The sequence below is a fragment of the Pongo abelii genome, chromosome 5, assembly GCF_028885655.2.
Source record: "Pongo abelii isolate AG06213 chromosome 5, NHGRI_mPonAbe1-v2.0_pri, whole genome shotgun sequence".
Taxonomy (NCBI): domain Eukaryota; kingdom Metazoa; phylum Chordata; class Mammalia; order Primates; family Hominidae; genus Pongo; species Pongo abelii.
Window position 1 is genome coordinate 169,190,020 of NC_071990.2, and position 21,315 is coordinate 169,211,334.

The 21,315-nt window shown below is 46.4% G+C and overlaps 1 pseudogene; it reads left to right on the top strand.

The window, feature by feature from the left end:
- The first annotated feature begins 122 nt into the window (after nt 1-122).
- On the top strand, nt 123-17,086 carry LOC134761638 (centromere protein J-like; annotated as a pseudogene).
- Nucleotides 17,087-21,315: the final 4,229 nt, after the last annotated feature.

Here is a 21,315-nt window from a genome sequence, read left to right on the forward strand (position 1 = left end):
GCAAGGTGCACTTCTCCCGCCTCATACTGCAGTGTTCATGGAGACCACGGGAGACTAGGATTATACACTTTCTGCAGAATCTTCCTGTAAACCCACCATCTTCCCTGGAAATAGTACAAGCCATGGACACTAAGATGAAAAAGGAGGAAGTACAGGAAGAAAAACGACATCCAAATGGCAAGGCAGATGACTGCCAGCGGTCCGGTTTCTCCAAGTGAATTTCCAGGAGCTCTGCACGCCGCTCCCTCCAGACAGGCCATGGGGCCCTGACCTGGAGGCCAGACATTTCTACCATTGTTGACTGCCAGTTTATTCCCAGTATATAAAGCAATAGACTTTTCAGGAGGAAGATTTGCATTAAATACTTAAAAAAACCCCAAAACTATAGCCTCAAATATCTTCCAGCCACCACATTTTAGACCTTGAGGAGAGCTCAGTTCCGGAAGGACGCATCAAGGTGGCGGTGGTTGGCATTGACTCAGGAAGGGGTCAGAAGAGGCACCGGCTGCGGCTGCAGCTACAGTGTTTTGTGAGCTCCGAGGAGACCCAGTCCTGCTTGGGGCAGCACATCATCGCTTCTTCAGCTCAACAGTTCATTCATCTTGCTCCTCTTGTTGGCCTGCTAGAAACTGGGAGTCGGCCTCAGGCTTGCTTTGCTGAGTGAACTCTGCCTCAGTAAAGGCGAATTTATGTCTTGCAAGTGGTAAAGCATTGGGATAAGTGAACAACAGGGAATGCTACTTGCAGTAACAGTTTGAATTCACTGAAATGCTTTTGTCTTTAGCGCAGTGGTTGTAGTGCTTTGTCAGAGGAGAAGGAAACCCACATCATTTGAGCACCTGATCTTGCCATCTCCATAGGTAGGTCCATGAGACATAAGTGATGTTCCTCCTTGGCTACTTGCATGGAGGAACCAATTACTCAAGCTCATGAAACCGCAAAGATGAGGACACAAGAACTAGGTAACGTGCTGTGCCCTCTGCTAGCGCGATCCTTCCTTTCTCCCCACAACCAGCGGTCACCCACCTCTACCTGCCCCCATGTCCCTGGCTCCCCCACCCTCCCTCTGAGGTCTTCAGCACTTTCCTCTCCTCATGACTCGTCTTGTTTCTACTTCTTGTGTATCTTGCATTGGATATGCCAAAGTTCTTTCCTTTTTTGTGTTTTGTTTCTTTTAATAATATAAACTCCAAAATAGATTGTATGATTCTTTTCATGTGGAACATTTAAAATATTATTTGTGCTTTATTACTTCTGAGAGTAATTGATTCTTTAAACGTTGCTGGATTTTTTAGTGTTGGTTAAAAATTCATCTTCGGATGCAGAACTGAACACATCCCTGCTTCATTCACCGAGTTGGTTTGGAAGTAGGTGGAGTCATCTTGGTTCAAACCCCATCAAATAGGAGGCTGTTGTCCCGGCCAGCAGGTGGCGCACACTGTCAAGATTTGTTTGGTGGATGGTTGAAGACAGTTTAAGCCCAGCATTCGCTTTTATTCCCTTTGTATTTTCTCAGCTGAATTAACACCTATATTTCTGAGCTATGGTTAAGAGTGACAGTGTGACATAAATAACAAAAACACATTTTGCCATTTGGAATTTTCACATGCACTTATCTTAACTCCCCAGATCTTGAGATTATTTCTCTCAGATATTTTCTTTTGCTAATCTTTACATGAGTAATATTTTCAATGTGAAGACAAAGACATTCTTTCTACATTCCTTGTCCAGCATTATGCATATGAGGTTATATAATATTTGCTGATAGTTAATTAAAATCAACACATCTTTGGGATGGGCCGTAGGAGTGTATAGGTCAGGAGAATGGGATGAAAAGGAAAGAAAAAGGTGCCAAGAGTAATTTTCACACAGTAATTACCACAATTCCTATGGCTCAGGACTCTAAACTCACCCAGTCACCGGCCATGGAAGGTCTACACTGATGGCCACTGTGTGACACGAGCTTATGAAAGACGGATGTTTGTGGGACAGATCACAGCACTTATTCATTACTGATAACCACATTCGGGGATGGGAATTTGGATCTGATCTACTCAGTCAGTACAATTTGGGGGGAAATATCACAGCCAGTGTCGAGAATGCCATGTAGGCGATAATCATATGATAATTCTGAATTGAAGAAAAGATAATGAAACCACAATAATCAGGCTTTACATCATTTTTCATCTTGGAGCTTTTCTGTTTCCATAAAGGTAGAACGGGCACTGAGTGAAGGTTGTGCCATCACCACCTTCCCTGATGCCAGCCAGAAGGAGCCGAGCATGGATAAGAAGAAGACCATCATCCGGTTTTCTTTTATTTATTTATTTATTTATTATTATACTTTAAGTTCTAGGGTACATGTGCACAAAGTGCAGGTTTGTTACATATGTACACATGTGCCATGTTGGTGCACTGCTCCCATTAACTCGTCATTTACATTAGGTATATCTCCTAATGCTATCCCTCCTCCCTCCCCCCACCCCACGACAGGCCCGGGTGTGTGATGTTCCCCACCCTGTGTCCAAGTGTTCTCATTGTTCAGTTCCCACCTCTGAGTGAGAACACATCATCCGGTTTGCTAATGGTGACGTGAAGAAGATCAAACTGGATCACAGAGTGGTGTGTACAATGGATCTTTTTTGAAACAAAATCTGTCTTTTTTTTAAAGAAATCAAAACTAACTCAGTTATTAGGAATGATTTTACACATCTGTACCCCATTTCCTCTGGGTGTTCAGGGTGGGGGGGTGGGGAACGGGCATAACACAGGCTGTGGAGTCGGGCGAGGCTGTCTATGAGCCAGGCTGTTCTGCTTCCTTGGTGCGCTCAGGCAAGTGAGACCCTGTTGTCAAGAACCTCCGATCTGCGCGGTGACAAAAGAGTGCACCAGCACCCCTCCTGGCTCTGAGTTCAGTCATTGTTTTCAGCTTTTCTAAGCCTCTGCAAAATGTGGCTGATAATTAGGACTTAACTCAAAAGATGGTATGAAAGTTAAGTAACATAGTCCATTAAATAATGTCTCTTCTGCAGAACTCTCTAGAAACACAATGGTAAACACTTAGTACATGTGCATTGATTGTAGAACTAGCATTAGTATTGCAACAGAGTTAGGCAGAGTCAGGAGCTAATCCCTAGTACAAGCCGGAGGTGAGTTCCAGGGAGACGGTTGTTATAGTTGGGAGGAGGCACTGTGTCCGGCAGCCACCTCGCAGGTGGAGCGGAAAGCACAGGCTTGGGGTTCACAGGCTCGGCCGACTCGCAGCTCTGCCAGACCAGCTGTACCAACACCAGCCAATTAATTGATCTCATCAAGCCTCAATTTCTGCATCAAAAAAATCAGGAAATATTCCCAGGTCTGGTTCTCAACTGGGGGCAATTATTCTCCCTGCCTTGAGGACATTCACAATGCCTGGAGACATATTTGGTTGTCACAACTGGGGGTGGTGGGGGTGCTACTGGCATCTAGATAGTGGGGCCCGGGGATGCTGCTAAACATCCCAATGCCCAGGACAGCCCCCCAAGCCCCACAGAATTATCCTGCCTAAACTGTCAGTAGTTCTGAGGCTGGGAAAGCCCCCTGTAGGTTATTACAAGGACCAAAGTTATGCCATGCATATATTGCTTGGCACCCATCAAGCACTCAGCAGCTGACAGCTGCTGTTACCTTGAGGACGGTCACTGGTAAAAGCCGATGATGTGTTTGTGGAAGAAAGCCACAGATCACAGTAGCTGGGGGCCCACTTGATGCTGAGGAGCTGTGAGGATGCTGTGGCCCCCTGGTTGAAACTACATGTCTCTGTGTGTCCAGGGATCATGTATGGAAAACACAGATGCTGAGCAATCTGGAGGTCTTCTAGGCAAGGTCTCCAGGGTGGCAATATTTTTGTCCAGATAATTCAGGGTATAACTTGATTCTAACTTAAGAAAATTTGGGTAATTTACAAAACAGATAGTAAATAAGATGAGATAAGGGAGGTCAGGGCAGGGTTTGTAGTGCATTGAGAATAGTCTCTTAGTACCCACACATTACCAATTTGTATTCTAAACATTTCCTTCTTTAGAATGATCAGTTTCCCTGTTGTTAGCCAAGCTTTGGGTACAAATTTAGAGGCACAGGGTCCAGGAGTTCTGAAAGACTGCACAGCACGTCTCTGTTTTTTGTGTTACTTGCTTTAATGAGAGGCGCCTACTTGTGGCTCTGTGATTTTATCCCAGCTAAGCCTCTTGATCCTTCCTGAGGGCGGATGTTAGAAGCCCCAAGTGTGGACACAGGCGTGGTGTGCCCACCACGTGCTCTTCCACTGACCTGAACTAACTTGCATGTTCCCTTTTTTGCAGGGAAATGCAAACAAGGAGAGCTTGGATGACCCCTTTTAGATGGTGGCCTGTGTTAAACGCCGCTGCCCAGTGGAGGAATCTGTGATACTGATCTCATAGCCTGCCCCAGCCTTTCATTGTGAGGTCTAGGTTTCCATCACTTTGGAGAAGGAAATAGTTGTTTCTTAGCCAGATGTGGGTGTGTAGGGAGGAAGAGTGTGACAATATAAGAACTGATGTGGTGAGGATGAGTCAGCGGGAGAGAACTGGGCCTGGCACAGGCCTTGGAAGGACATCCTCCTGTTCTGACCTTTTGCGTGGTCAGAGGGAATGGCCACTGCAGGCCAGCGAGTGTGCACCTCCCCAGGTTTCCCGAGAGCACCTCTGTTCCCCTCAGACCTCTCTGATCTCCAAAGGGAACCCTGACCCCAGCGAGGAGCCTGAGCTTGGACTTGATGATTATTGGAATGATGCAGAATTGAGAATTTGTGAGTTTCTTCTGACATTTGGACAAATTTCTCCCATGTGAGAAAAATGCCTTTAAAATAATGGCACAGAAATAGTCCCTTCGACTTCAGTGCCACGGTTTTTCTCAATAAGTCACCTCTCCTATTCTCTCCTGCCTTCTGTCAGCCTTTCTTTGACGGGCAGTGATGCTCTTGCCATGATAGATGGCAGACATGCAGTGACACACCGGGGTCCCAGAGCCCAGGAGAGAGTGGATGCCTGTCCTCCGTGGTCCCACTTCAAAACAAACATGTACATCCCACGGTTTTCTAGTTCTGGACCCTTAATTTTTTAATAATTCCCCTTCCCTACTTATAGTAAAGGCTCGCTTGACCTTAAGGAACGTCCCCTCCCCTCCCGGATGACTGTCCTCTTCCAAAGCAGCTCCTTCCCCTCTTCTTTTCCCCACTTTGTTGGAAAACAGAGGGGGTCACAATGATGGGAAACTTCACGGTAACATGACAGTTCAAGAGGCACAACCCGGGGAGTGTTTCCGTTTTTTGGAGCTGCTGGGAGACTCTTGGTCTACGAGCTGTGGGGTTTGGGTCTTGGGGCTCCTCACTCATATTCACTATGCTGGACCTGGACCTCCTGCAGGCCCCCAAGGCTGCCAGCCCCAGCAAACTCTAGCTCAGAGCCCACCAGGTGAAGGACAGGGAACTCCACCTCGGTCCAGTCCTCTCTCCCACGAGCCTAGAGCCACAATGTCTTGACTTTTGGGCTTGGGTGACAAGCCCTTTCCCCATGCCCACTTGCTGTGGAGGGTGCCCATGGACAAGGTCAGCCCACTCCCACCTGCTGGGATGGTGCTTTTACCCACCCGCAGGAAGGACTTTACTAGATTAAATCCAGGTTCAAAATGATAACACAGACTGCCTCCCAACATAGGTGTTTCTGGTGCTTACAGATTTACTATCATGCAAATGCTCAGACGATGCACACGACCTACGCTGATGGTTTGGAAGTTGTGCAGTTTCCTAACAAGCAGACAGGTGAGTGACGTCACCAGGAACCCACGTGGGTAGGTGCCTTTGCATGTGATTGTGGAGAGGTGTGGGGACTCGCAGGTTAGCAGATACTTGAGCCCTGTAGGCAAGTTCCCCACAGCAGCAGCTGTCCAGATAATTTGGGGCTTACCCTGCTTAATGCATGTTTTCCTGGTTCTTATCCAAGAGCTGTGAGCTCGCGGCTTCCGTGCAGGTGTGTAAGTGCACCCAGGTCTGGACGCCTCTGTAAACGCCGTCAGACCTCAGTCGGGGGCTTGTGTTTCAGCTTTTCTGGGTGGGCCTGGCTACATGGCTCGAGCAACAACCGAGATAAATGGGTGTTACTTATTTGCACAGCGCGGTCAGCTCATTGTCCTAAAAGCCACCACATTCTTTCCCGAAGTCTCGCCTGGACTCTAAAATGCCGTCCTCTGGGTAACCCCTGGGTCTCTTGGGAACTGGGCTGCACAGCAGGAGGTGAGCGGACGGCAAGCCAGGGAAGCTTTATCTGTATTTACAGCCGCTCCCCATGGATCCAGTATACCTGAGCTCCGCAGCCTTCAGAACAGTGGCAGCATTTGATCCTCATAGGAGTGCAAACCCTACTGTGAAGCGCACACGCAAGGGATCTAGGTTGCGTGCTCCTTGTGAGAATCTAATGCCTGATGATCTGTCACTGTCTCCCTTCAGCCCCAGATGAGACCCTCTAGTTGCAGGGAAAAAAGCTCAGGGCGGCTGGGCACAGTGGCTCACACCTGTAATCCCAGCACTTTGGGAGGCCAAGGCAGGCTGACAGCAAGGTGAGGAGTTTGAGACCAGCCTGGCCAGCATAGTGAAACCCCATCTCTTCTAAAAATAAAATACAAAAAATTAGCCAGGTGTAGTGGCAGGTGCCTGTAATCTTAGCTACTTGGGACGCTGAGGCAGGAGAATCACTTCAACCTGGGAGGTGGAGGTTGCAGTGAGCCGAGGTCACGCCATTGCTCAGGCCTCCTACTTGTTCTACATTGTGGTGAGTTGTATAATTATTTCATTACAATGTAATAATAATAGAAATAAAGTACACAGTAAATTTAGTGCACTTGAATCATCCAACATTCCCACAACCCACACCCATGCCAGTCTATGGAAAAATTGTCTTCCACGAAACTGGTCCCTAGTGCCAAAAACGTTGGGGACCACTACATTAGATAATGAGGGAACTGTGTTAAAAATATCCCAGTTTGGGCTGGGCACGGTGGCTCATGCCTGTAATCCCAGCACTTTGGTGGGCCAAGGTGGGCGGATCACCTGAGGTCAGGAGTTCGAGATCAGCCTGGCCAACATGGTGAAACTCTGTCTCTACGAAATATACAAAAGTTAGCCGGATGTGGTGGCCCGCACCTGTAATCCCAGCTACTCAGGAGGCTGAGGTTGGACAATCACTTGAACCCGGGAGGCAGAGGTTGCAGTGATCCCATATTGCACCACTGCACTCAGGCCTGGATGCAGAGCAAGACTCCATCTCAAAAAAAAAAAAAATTCCTACTTTGGTTATGAATTTGCTAATATTTATTTGTAGTTTTTCTCTTTCTTATGAATTGGTTTCTTTTTAAAAAGCCTTAACCAGTGACACATATTTTTATACCTTTAATGCTTTCTGCTTTAAGTCTATTAAATCTAATAGGTACAGCAGCTTTCTTTCAGTTAGTTAATATATGCCTGGTATATCTGTTTCTATTCTTTCTTTTGCTATTTCTAAATCTTTACCTTTAAATGTGATCTTATAAGAAACAGACATTAAGAAAAATATATAATCAGAAAATAACTTTCCTTTTAACCTGAGGTTTTATTGCATAAACTGAAAATGTATCAGTATCCGTACCGTCCTCTACAACCAAACCAAGAGTCTTTTAGTTCAAATTCTCTTCCCTGATCTTTCATGCCATTGTGTTGGCTTCTGCCAGGATTTTTACTCTAAGTTGATTTCACCTCCAGTATTAGTTATGATTATTACCATGGAGTTTATGCAGCCAGTTTAAACTTTTTAAATTTATGCAGAATTTGGGGTTCTTCTTTCTTGTATTTTGGGCCTTTCTTCTTGGCACAATTTCCTTCTACTTGATGAGCATGAAGAGATGGGGGCAATCAACACTTTTGGCTCATCTGAAAATGTCCTTTGTTTTGCCTTGTTCATGAGTGGTCGCTCGTCCCGATGCACCTTCTGACCCCTCATCCCATAGCTGTTACATGGCCACCCTGTGGCAGGCATTGTTTTAGGGCTAGGGCTTCAGCAGTGAGCAAATTTGTGAAAAGTTCTTATTCATGACATTTTATTGGAGGGAAGCATAAAATAATCAGGTAAAAATAAAAATCAATATAAAAATCAGTCTCTATGAAAAGCTACAGAGAAAAACAAGAGGGTAGAAAGCAGAGAGGGAGAGTGCTGGGCTGCTGCCCTAGGGGGCCATCTGCAGGCCGTTGAGGAGGGCCTCACTGAAGCGGGATATTTCAGGGAGCCATGAGTGATGTGAGAGAGGGAGCTGTGTGCGCGTCAGGAAGAACATTCTGGAGTGAGAAAGAGCCGTGAAAAGTGTGTGGTGTGTCTGAGGAATAGCAAGGAGGCCGGTGTGGCAGGGGTAGAGGAGATGAGGTCAAAGTGCCAGGACCAGGCTGTGTAGAGCGTTGTGGAGAAGCCATTGGAGAGTCTTGAGCAGTGGAATGACAGTGATTTTTCTCAGCGTGTTGATGACTTTATTCCAGTCCCACACGGTGTCTGCTGGAGGATCTGATGGTGGTCTAATTTCTTCCTTCGAAGAAGGAGTTTTAAGAACTCTTCTGTTACCAGTTACATTATGATATGTCTAGGTATGGATTTAACCTTGTTCATTGTATTGGGGATTTGTTTTGCATTTTCTTTTTTTTTTTTTTTGAGATGGAGTCTTGCTGTATCGCCCAGGCTGGAGTGCAGTGGCATGATCTCGGCTCACTGCAACTTCCTCCTCCCTGGTTCAAGGGATTCTTCTGCCTCAGCCTCCCAAGTAGCTGGGATTACAGGTGTGTGCCACCATGCCTAGCTAATTTTTTGTATTTTCAGTAGAGATGGAGTTTCACTGTATTAGCCGGGATGGCTCAGGTGATCCGCCTACCTTGGCCTCCCAAAGTCCTGGGATTACAGGAGTGAGCCAATGCAGCCAGCCTGTTGTGCGTCTTAGATATAATCACTGTGTCTTTCATAAGCTTGGGTTACCAGATTTAGCAAATAAAAATGCAGGATGCCCAGCTGAATTTGAATTTCAGGTAAACAATAAATGATTTTTTTTTGTTATGAGTATGTACCATGTGGTATGTGGGACATACTTACACTAAAAAGTCATTTGTAGTTTATGTGAAAATTCAGATTTAACTGGGTGTCCTATATTTTATCTGGGAACACTATCGAGTTCAGAGAAATTTAGAACTATTATCTTTACCAATCTTACCTTTCCTCCATTCTTTCTCTTCCTCTACCTCCAATTATAGCTGCATTACACCACCTCATTCTAGCCTCTTTCCCTCTTCACATGTTATATTTTCTTGTTATCATCTGGGTAAATTATTTATCTACTTTCTCAGTTTTCTCTTCAGCTGAATATTATGTGCTATTTAATATATCATTTAGCTTTAATTTTGAAGATTGTATTGATTTCATTTGTTCTTTTTCAAATCCACCAAGAATTTTTTCTCTCTTTCATTTATAATTTCGTACTTTAATTTTTTAAATATTCTATCAATCTTACCTTTCCTCCACCTCCAATTATAGGTGCATGACACCGCCTCATTCTAGCGTCTTTCTGTCTTCACATATTATATTTTCTTGTTATCATCTGTGTAAATTATTTATCTATTTCCTCAGTTTTCTCTTCAGCTGAGTATTATGTACTATTTAATACATCATTTTAGCTTTAATTGTGAAGACTATATTCATTTCATTTGTTCATTTTCAAATCCACCAAGAATTTTTTCTCTTTCATTTTTAATTTCCCACTTTAATTTTTAAAATATTCTACAAACATTTGCCTTGTCATCAGTTTCTGGTAGCACCACGCTTGCCGTGTCGGAGCTCCACGTGGCACTGGCTGCTGCTAGCTTGTCTCTGCTTCCAATACTTCTGGCACTTCCTCATGGTGTTGCGCCCCCTCACCTATTTTATATTTGTGCTGGCAACTTGTGTTGGTGGCAATCCTATGGGGCCCAGTCTGGGAGATAGTATCCAGAAAGCTTTGTGTTTTCTTCTGCCAGGTGTCCCAGGGCACGACCAGCCTGGGATCACTTCACGTTAGCTTCTTAGTTTAAGGTGTCCCAGGTACAGGTAGCAGAGCTGCAATTGCTAAGGGTAAATGAGGGTCACCCTGTAGTGACACATTCTTTGGAAAGAGCTCAGAGAGAGACAGCAACACTCCTTGGTGCTCTCCATCTGCCGACAGGGAGATATTTTCTAGTTCCCTCTTTCCTTGGGGCTCTAACCTTCAGAGAGTGTCCTCTTTAAGTTCCCAGACAAAGCCCTTCATCCTATCCCAGCAGAGCGACTAAGGGCCAAACCTCCTGGAGACTGCAGAGGTCACCAGGGCAGCCGCAGGTCAGGTTCGAGTCTGCGTTCCAGCACCCTCTGGGATTTGTGGCCCCTTCCATGAACTTGCATGCTCATTTCCCAGGGATTTTGTGATTTGCTTGAGCATTCCTCAGTATTTGTAGTGGATGTGTGGGTGGGATGTCTGATCTGCCCCATTGCCAGGGCAGAATCAAGGCCGCTGTGGGGCATCTGCTCCTCCGTGATACAACGGACCTCCAGACCGGCCCTTGAGGCTGCTGAGACTCACGTTGTCCTACGAGTTCCTGGCTCCCAACCCTTTTTCTTTTTGTCCTACTATTTCAGCCAGTGCAGCTGTGTGTCTTGTTAGAATTTTTGCCTTCACAAGCTGTCATTTAGGCTCTGACTGGGCACGTAGCAGCAAAGTGGGCACTAGAGCAATTGTTTTCTTGAGCGGCCTCCAGCAAACATTCGACAAAGAAAAATTACACTTTCTCCCTCTTCCTCTCCCTCCTTCTTTCTTCAGTCTCCCTCTCCTTCTTTCTTCTGTCTCCCTCTACTTCTTTCTTTGGTCTCCCTCTGTTGCCGAGGCTGGACTGTACTGCCGTGATCTCAGCTTGCTGCAACCTCCCTGCCTCGGGCTCCTGTGATTCTCCTGCCTCAGTCTGCCCAGTGCCTGGGATTGCAGGCGCGCGCCGCCACGCCTGACTGGTTTTTGTATTTTTGGTGGAGACGGGGTTTCGCTGTGTTGACCGGGCTGGTCTCCAGCTCCTGGCCTCGAGTGATCTGCCCGCCTCGGCCTCCCGAGGTGCTGGGATTGCAGACGGAGTCTCGCTCACTCAATGCTCAATGTTACCCAGGCTGGAGTGCAGTGGCGTGATCTCGGCTCGCTACAACCTCCACCTCCCAGCCGCCTGCCTTGGCCTCCCAAAGTGCTAAGATTACAGCCTCTGCCGCGCCGCCACCCCGTCTAGGAAGTGAGGAGCGTCTCTGCCTGGCCGCCCATCTTCTGGGAAGTGAGGAGTGTTTCTGCCCGGCCGCCCCGTCTGGGAAGTGAGGAGCGCCTCTGCCCGGCCGCCCCGTCTGGGAGGAAGTGAGGAGCGCCTCTGCCCGGCCTCCCCGTCTGGGAGGTGAGGAGCGTCTCTGCCCGGCCTCCCCGTCTGAGAAGTGAGGAGCACCTCTGCCCGGCCGCCCCGTCTGAGAGGTGAGGAGCGCCTCTGCCCGGCCGCCCCGTCTGAGAAGTGAGGAGCACCTCTGCCCGGCCGCCCCGTCTGAGAGGTGAGGAGCGCCTCTGCCCGGCCGCCCCGTCTGAGAGGTGAGGAGCGCCTCTGCCCTGCTGCCCCATCTAGGAAGTGAGCGCCTCTGCCCGGCCGCCCTGTCTGGTAACTGAGGAGCGTCTCTGCCCGGCCGCCCCGTCTGGGAAGTGAGGAGCGCCTCTGCCCGGCCGCCCCGTCTGAGAGGTGAGGAGCGCCTCTGCCCGGCCGCCCCGTCTGGGAGGTGAGGAGCGCCTCTGCCCGGCCGCCCCGTCTGGTAACTGAGGAGCGTCTCTGCCCGGCCGCCCTGTCTGGGAGGTGAGGAGCGCCTCTGCCCGGCCGCCCCGTCTGGGAGGTGAGGAGCGCCTCTGCCCGGCCGCCCCGTCCGGGAGGTGAGGAGCGCCTCTGCCCGGCCGCCCCGTCCGGGAGGTGAGGAGCGCCTCTGCCCGGCCGCCCCGTCCGGGAGGTGAGGAGCGCCTCTGCCCGGCCGCCCCGTCTGGGAGGTGAGGAGCGCCTCTGCCCGGCTGCCCTGTCTGGGAGGTGTACCCAACAGCTCCGAAGAGACAGCAACCAACGAGAACGGGCCATGATGACGATGGCGGTTTTGTTGAAAAGAAAAGGGGGAAATTTGGGGAAAAGAAAGAGAGATCAGATTGTTACTGTGTCTGTGTAGAAAGAAGTAGGCATAGGAGACTCCATTTTGTTCTGTACTAGGAGAAATTCTTCTGCCTTGGGATGCTGTTGATCTATGGCCTTGCCCCCAGCCCCATGCTCTCTGAAACATGTGCTGTGTCAACTCAGGGTTAAATGGATTAAGGGCGGTGCAAGATGTGCTTTGTTAAACAGATGCTTGAAGGCAGCATGCTTTTTAAGAGTCATCATCACTCCCTAATCTCAAGTACACAGGGACACAAACACTGCGGAAGGCCGCAGGGACCTCTGCCTAGGAAAACCAGAGACCTTTGTTCACGTGTTTATCTGCTGACCTTCTCTCCACTATTATCCTATGACCCTGCCACATCCCCCTCTCCGAGAAACACCCAAGAATGATCAATAAATACTTAAAAAAAAAAAAAGAAAAATTACACTTGCTAGTTTGCAAAGGCCATGCTGAGCGATTATTAACACCAGTCTTTTGAAAAAGAAAAGTATTTATAAGTCTGTATTTTATTTTTGTTTAAAAGGCCTAAAACTTTGACTCTCAGCTGGTCCATGTAGAAGGTCTCTGATCAGCTAATTTTCCAGCAGGAATTCTAAGTTCTGTTACTGTTCTTGGATATATTTATCACACGTTCAACAGTTCTGCCTACGGCTGATATTTCAGGAACAGAGTGAAACAGAAGTCCCATTGTTTCCACTCCTCCCATTGTACAGGTGCACTTGTGTGTGACATGCATGGTGCTTATACATTCATACAAATCAGCCAAGAGTCGTGCATTGATATGTACCAGGCAGGGAGTGAATTCAGGTGCTCTCAGCTGTTGACCCAAAGAAGAGCCCCCAGTTTCTCCAGGGTGTTCCATTAATATACAACCGGGAAACAATCTTTTACCATTTTGTGCTAAAAATTATTTTAAGGGGTAGAATTTTTCCTCAGTTGTCAGGTTCTTCACTGTATTCATTTTTCTTAAATACAGTTTGTGGGCTGGGCATGGTGCTCACACTAGTTATCCCGGTGCTTTGAGAGGCCACAGCGGGAGGGTCTCTTGAGGCCAGGAGTTAGAGACCACCTGGGAAACATAACAAGACCCTGTTCCTACAAAAAATAAAATATTAGCTGGGCATCGTGGCATGCTCTTATAGTCCTAGCTACTTGGGAGGCTGAGACAGGAGGATCACTCGAGCTCTGAGTCTGAGGCTGCAGTGAGCCATGATCACACCACTGCACTCCAGCCTGGGTGACAGAGCGAGGCCTTGTCTCTAAACACACACACACACACACACACACACACTAAAAAAGCAAATGGATGTTAAAAGAACAAATGGAGGCCGTGCGTGGTGGTTCACGCTTGTAATCCCAGCACTTTGGGAGGCTGAGGCGGGCAAATCACTTGAGGTCAGGAGTTCGAGACCAGCTTGGCCAACATGGTGAAACCCTGTCTCTACTTAAAATACAAAAATTAGCCAGGTGTGGTGGTGCGTGCCTGTAATCCCAGCTATCCAGAGGCTGAGGCAGGAAAATCGCTTGAACCTGGGAGGTGGAGGCTGCAGTGAGCTGAGATCACACCACTGCACTCTGGCCTGGGTGACACAGGGAGACTCCGTCTCAATAAAAAATAGAACAAATGGAAACTCATCAATTAAGTTTAATTTGACAGCTTTTCTTTTTTTCACAAACACATCAAGCAGCTGTGAATGTACCCCACATGCAGGCACTGTAATCCCATTCCTGTTCCTATAAAGAAATAGACGCAGTGCAGCAGTATTTCAGCAGGCTCCACAGCAACTTCCTCAGCGTCCAAGGGTTCTGTCTCCAGTACAAGGTGAAAATCACTGTTATTCATCCCTGGAGAATACTGTAGAGGGTGAATTATGGCTCTTTCCTACAATTTATTATCCAGCTGAAAACTGCAAATCAATATGAAAATGTAAAGTTGAATGTTTACCCCATAGCAAGAGTCAAAAGCATTCAGAAGCAGAGGGCACCGACTGTGGGGTTGATAATGGAGCTTTGACCTCAAACATAGGGACTCAGGAAGTCAGACGGCGCATGAGAGGGAAAGGAAACTTTCAGCCACGGAGATCACTTGAGCAAAGTTGGGAGAATCTACATTTTGTGCTTTAATGAGACCGAGATCATTCTGCCTAGAGCAAGATGTTCAAGTATAAATAAAAAATGATAAGAGTAGGTACAAAAATGCATGTTGAATACCGGTTCTTTATGGAGTGTGCCTTATCCTGTTCAGGCTACTATAGCAAAATGCCATAGACTGGCTGGCTTGTCAACAACGGTGTTGGGGCTGGAAGTCCATAACGAAGGTGCTGGCAGCTTCACCGTCTGGTGAGGGCTGCTGCCTGGTTCACAGACGACATCTTCTCATTGCAACTCACATGGTGGAAGGGGCGAGACGGCTCTCTGGGGTCCCTTTAGTAAAGGTGCTAATCCCATTCACGGGGCCCCACCCTCATGACCATGTCACAGCCCAAAGGCCTCATCTCCCAACACCATTGCTTTGGGGATTAGGTTTCAACATAGGAATTCGGGGACGGCACAGCCTTCAGCCCATAGTAGAGCAGATCACCACAAAATAGATTTAAGCAGCTAAGTGACACAAGTGTCCTGGTTTAGAAATATAAATTTACTGAATTTGCAAAGATAGGTGTGTATGTTGTTTACATCCTGGTTGAAACAGTGAAACACAGCAAATGTGCTCTCAGATGTTCACAAAGTTTTTCTTCTTGAGTATTTTCATATAGTATTAAAGTCTTTAAACTTTTATTATAAGTAGGATTGCCAGATTTAACAAATAAAGTTTCAAGTCCCTCACTGAATTTGAAATATCAGATAAACAACAGTAATTTTTGGTATTAAAGTATATTCCATGCAATATTTGAAATATACTTATGTTAAAAATTATTCATCATTTGGCTTGGCACAGTGGCTCATGCCTGTAATCCCAGCACCCTGGGAGGCCGAGGCAGGTGGATCACCTGAGGTCAGGAGTTTGAGAGCAGCCTGGCCAACATGGTGAAACCCTCTCTCTACTAAAAATACAAAAATTAGCCATGCCTGGTGATGCATGCCTGTAATCCCAGCTACTCGGGAGGCTGAGGCAGGAGAATTGCTTGAACTGTGGGGGCAGAGGTTGCAGTGAGCCGAGATTGTGCCATTGCACTCCAGCCTGGGCAACAGAGTGAGACTCTGTCTCCAAAAAAATAATAATATAAATAAATTATTCATCATTTATCTAAAATTCAAACTTCACTGGCTATTTTGTATTATACCTGGCAATCCTAGTTATAAAGCCAGATGATTAGAAAATACTCTTTATAAATCTCATGAATATTTTATAGATTATTTGGATAGAACATGTTTCTAAACAGATTCAATGTAACATACACTGAAAAACTGCATTCTGCAGAAAAGTTCTACCCCAATGGCTCTAAAGAAATCGTGTTTCCCGACGGGACAGTGAAACGTCTCAAGGATGGACAGGAAGAGACCTTATTTCCTGATGGGACAATCGTAAGGGTGGAAAAGTCAGTAAAGTCAGACAACGCGAATTCAAAACATCCCCAGTTTTTGTTTGTGTATTTAATAATTTCCTTATATTAATTTAGATTTTTGCAAACATTTAAGTGCTTGTATAAAAAAATAGAAAATAATGTCATTGACTCTAGAAGTTTTGTCTTGTGGCCTTGATTTGAATCCCTTTACAGAGACCGTGGGTTTCAAATGGACTTTCAGGTATTTACTTCACTGACGTTAGCTGCGTTTGAATTATAACTGTAAAAATCACTCCAGTCTTCAGTGCCCACCTCAGACCACGTGGTCTAGAAGCCGGAGTCTATTGCAGAACATGTGCAAGCAAATGTTTAAGGCACACCAAGGAAGAGCTCATCAGAGCTGCTATTTCAATGCTAGTTTGTGCAGAAAGTAAAGATCCACCCAGCTGCTTGAGCGAGAGTGTGGGAAGTTGTTTTACACCTTCCCTTTCTTTCCTGATATCAAAGTGAACACCGAGCGCTGTGGGCTGTGTCTCCTCGCTGCCCCGCCTCCACCCTTTCTCTGAGGTCTGAGGTCTCCTGCTCTCACCATTTCTCCCCTGGGCAATTACAATAGACTCCCCCAGCTTCCTCACAGCAGTCAGAATCTTCCCTGTCACCTCCGGGGCCACTTTTCTGAAATGATTCAGCGTGTGTCCCTGTCACTCCCTGTGTCAACCCTGCCATCCCTCTCACCATCAGAGCCAGCTGTCAGCACAGGCTTCAGCCTGCAGGTGAGCAGACACGGCTGACCTCCCGCCCTGCCTCCTGGCCCTCCCCACCTGCCCTCCTCTCACCCACAGCGAGTTTCTGCCGATTCCCTGAGCCCCTGTGCGCCTTTCCTGCCCCTTCCCGTGGCCTTCTGCACCCTCATGTAACCAGATTTGGAAAGAGGGCTCCAGACCCTGGTCGGGGCATTATTCTATGCTCCCCCACCCCCCACTGGCCTCCACACTGGCAGCATTGGCCCTGGCGCAGGCCGCCTTACCATGTGTTTCTCTTCTCAGGAATGGCGACAAAACATTGTGCTCAGCAATTGGCAGAAAGAAATCCACACAGCCCAGTTCAAGAGGAGGGAGTACCCGGGTGGCACCATCAAGACTGTATTGCAGCGGCTGTCAGGAAACCAAGTATGCCTCCGGGAGGGTTAAGATCAAAGATGAAGCTGGAAACGTTGTCCTGGACGAGAAGCAGATGAGCCCTCAACACGCAGTGTCACATGGGATATGCCAATTGCAGATTTTTGCTAAAACGGAGAAAAACTAATAACATATTAGCTGCCCTAAATGATCTTGGAGAGCCACCAAAACTTTAGGACTACCCAAGTCATCTAGAAATTGCAAAGGAAAAGACATTCTCTCCTCTATTTAGGAAACTTGGTTAGAGCAGCACCCGTCAGAGAACAGGAGGCTCACAGAAGAACGATTTCCAGTGCCCCCAGCAAGGCTGCACCCTCTCTGATCATCACAGGGGCCATTTCTGCCTTGTGATGGACCAGGAGGTCTCTGCAGAGCAAGTGCCCTTGGACCAGCTGATTCACAAAGCGCTGAGCCCCTCTTCCCTGTGTGGTCACCCCAGGCGCGGCTCATTCCTCCAGAATTACAGAAGCTCAGCCTGGCCGGTTCCCCTCTGGTCACCGACACCCCTATCCTCGCTGGGACAAGAGGGAGACAATTCTAGTCACTACAAGGACACCCAAGGGGCGTCCGAGTCAGGGCTCCAATAGTGCAGTTATCATGGCCTCTCGCGGCCTGGGGAGCATGTCACCTCCTGAAACTCGAGATTTTTTTAATCCCAATATAAAAATAATAACCAGTTACTTACTTCTTTTGTTGTTTTGCAGGCCACCTAGAAATACAAAAGCAGATTGGCATTCACCTAATTTTTATACTGAAATGTAGATGCCCCCAAACATGATTTTGGAAAGAGATAATTTCTTGAAAATCTTATCAGAAGATGCATAGTTATTTAATCTTTTTCCAGTATGTATTCATGTTTTTATGAAATAAAATACCATATTTTAGTGCCAGGGATTATTTTAACCTTAAACAATATTGTGCATACATCATCGTAGCCCTCAATATTTTGGTAATGCTATTTACAGTAATTCTAGAGCCATGTGCTATCTGGCTTTGAAGGAAAAAAACGGAATTCTGCTATGATTACAGTGGGTCGAGGCTTTTTGTTTTCAGATGAATGCTAAAGCAATGGGAGGCTGTTTGTCAGGCATAACTGGCAAAATAAATCCATTATTAAAAAGCCACTTTGAGTTTGGCTGAAAAAATGGACTTGCCTATTGCTTTGATTGTTTTGAATCAGCTTATACTAAAAATTGTCACTGAAGCAAACAAAACGATACACGGCTGTACTGAAAAAATACACTTCTCATTATCTGGGGGAGATCGGGGAAGAAACAAACATGGAATTTTATCAGGAAGCTGTGCTCAGGCATCAGATCACCTGCCTGACTGGAAGTTTTCATTAAATATCATCTGCAGTACACCCTCCAGTAGTGACGGGTGTAAAATCTGTCATCCAAATAAGACTAATTCAGTGTGCGCATTCGGCGGGAAGCCTTTCGTGGAATATACATTCTGCAATATTGGAAATCAGTACAAGCTTATTAAAACAACATTTCATACTGATTTACAAAAAGCCAGAATTTACTTTTAGTTCTTAACAATCTCCTGAAGGCTTCTCATTACATGTACGATCTGATTATATTTATTACATTAATATTGAGGAGGGGGTCTCTATCCACCTATTTGCAAACATTTATTTGAAAATTGTACACAAGCATGTTTACTTGGTCAAAAAGGTAGCATTAAGACAATCATAAAACAACGGAGTATAAAGGGCTGGAAGATGGGGTGAGTCACACCCGTCTGAGCCACTGTCTACTGCCACCTTGGAAAAAACCCTCAGCTGTCCCCCGCTTCCTTTTCCCTAAGTGGGTGACACTTCATCCCCTGCACGGCTCAGGGATGCTGTGGGGATGGATGAGAAGGGACCAGGACAGAGTCGTCCCGTCCATTCCACGCAGGTGCTGCTCCTGAAGGGAGTCTCGGGTGGGGCCCTCCTCTCTCTGAGCGGGGAGTCCTGGGGGGCTCCATGTTTTCCTAAGGAGCACAGGTCCCTCTCAGAACATGGGCCCCCAAGTTTCATGGCTATCAGGCGCAGCCCCTCCCGCCCCTTCTCTCCTGCTCCCCATGGCCGACATCAAGCAGAAGGCCCTCCCTTAGGTCAATCCTGCTTCCTCCGACTCATTGTTCCTTCTGCAAACCTTCCTTGGCTCACCCTGCCCCACCCCCAGACTAAGTCACCCAAGTGCTCCCTGAACCCTGCACCCCTCTGGTCCTCCTCACACTGTATCCCAATGACCTGGAGACCTGCCTGTCCCCATCTAGAGAACACATTGAGGATGGAGCTCAGTCACCTTCACCTTCGTTCCCCAGCAGCTAGAGTGGAGAGTGGAGCCTCAGAGGCTCCGGAGCAAACGAAGAGGTGAGAACATGGAGAGGGGCCTGGTGAACTCTGATTATTGGTGTTAAAGTGAAAGAGATTTCAACATGGAGACTGACGCCCAAAAATGAGGACTCTGTTTGATTCTCAGTTTATCAAATTCACCTTTGAAACAACCTTTGCTTGAGCACTTAGAGATTGATTCTAATTAAATTGTCTTAATGAATACTGCAATTATAGGTTTAGCATGGCTGATTCTTTTGAACAAACACTTTATACAAGAGACACAACCAAACAATTCAGATTATCACCTACTTCTTACCTCCACTTTGAACCTACTCTACAGCATTAACCATTTCCTCATTATTCTATACTAATTTTTATACTTCCTGAGAATCATTACTGCAATTTTATTTTGTCGTCGTTTTTACTTCTTTCCCTGCTTTAAAGAGAAAAACAGAAATCCTGTGGTTCGTCTTGCGGTGGGTGTGGGTGTGACAGCGGGACTTGTGTTACTCACTGGTTATTCCTCCTCCAGCATTTTAAACTCAAGCTACTGGACATCGTACTCAACCTTTTATGGTTAAACTTGACATGCTACATTAGAACTCTTGCATTTCTAATGAACGTTGTTCACAAAAGTTTTAGTTTTTTGCAACCTGGGATCAGGCCACATCATGACTTTCATTGCCTTTGTGGGATCTTTTTTCCATTAAAAAATTTAAACACTTAAGTTTCGTTACTGCATTTGTATAAAGGTGAACATATCAATCGTGTATATTGAAACATTTTCGTATACCTAAGAGTTCATTTGTTTCCTTCTGATTTTTAAGAGAAATTAAAACATTTTTGTGTGTTCCTAAAAGTATCGTGGGCCCTCATGTGCCTGAGGGAGACGCTGGCCCTGCCTGGCTTCTCGCCTTGTATATTTGAGTCTCCCCTGCCTGGTGTTCCGTCACGCGTGGTCCTGCCATTCTGAGACGTCAGCAGAGCTGGGGTTGGTGTTGGAAACACAGGCATTCTTCACTTTCCGAATAAGCAGTGGCTTCCTGGAGAAGGCTCATCCTGGAAAGGCAGGGTGGGGCTGCAGGGCAGCTCTCTGGACTTACGCTTGGAGGTCCTCAGCCATCTCTGCTGTCAGGTGGCACCAACAGGATCGACTGTTATTTTTTGCTCGTGGCTTAATGCCCATTTTTTCCCAGGTTACTTGGCTTTCTTGTGGTTTCCCAGGTTTCTTATCTGCATCTGCAGATAGACACAAGTTTATATCTATACTTTAGAAGTAGGCAATGGAAGGAATAAAACTACATTCATCATTTATTAAAAGGAATAAAATTAAATGTGTCATTATATTCTTTTGTATCATATACCATCTTTGTACACATATACCATCTTTGTATATAACTTTTTTCTTCTGAATATCATTTTCAATTTGTAATCAACTTACTTCAATTAACCATATTTCATTATTTATTTTTTATTATGAGTTGATTCTCAAATGACCAAAACTTTTCTGTCTTTGTATCACTTCCCAAGTGTCCTTGCTTGCTGGGAACACAGAGCACCTGGCAGGCTGCACCAGCTCCTGGGCTGCTGCCTCACCTTACAGACAGGCCTTGGGGATACTGTGGATTTGGTTCCCGGCCACCACAATAAAGCTCATATTGCAACAGAGCAAGTCACACAAATATTTTGTTTCCCCAGTGCCTATAAAAGTTTGGTTTGTATTATACTGTAGTCTATTAAGTGTATAATAGCATTATGTCTCAAACATGAACATATCTTAATTTAAAAATACTGTATTGCTTTAAAAAATGCTAATGATCATCTGAGCCCTCAGTAAGTTATAATGGTTTTGCTGGTGGAGGGCCTTGCCTGGATGTTGATGGCTGCTGACTGATCAGGGTGGAGGTTGCTGAAGGTTGGGGTGACTGTGGCAATATCTGAAATAAGACCACAATGAAGTTTACTGCATTGATTGAATCTTCCTCTCATGAAAGGTTTCTCTGTAGCATGCGATGCTGTTTGATAGC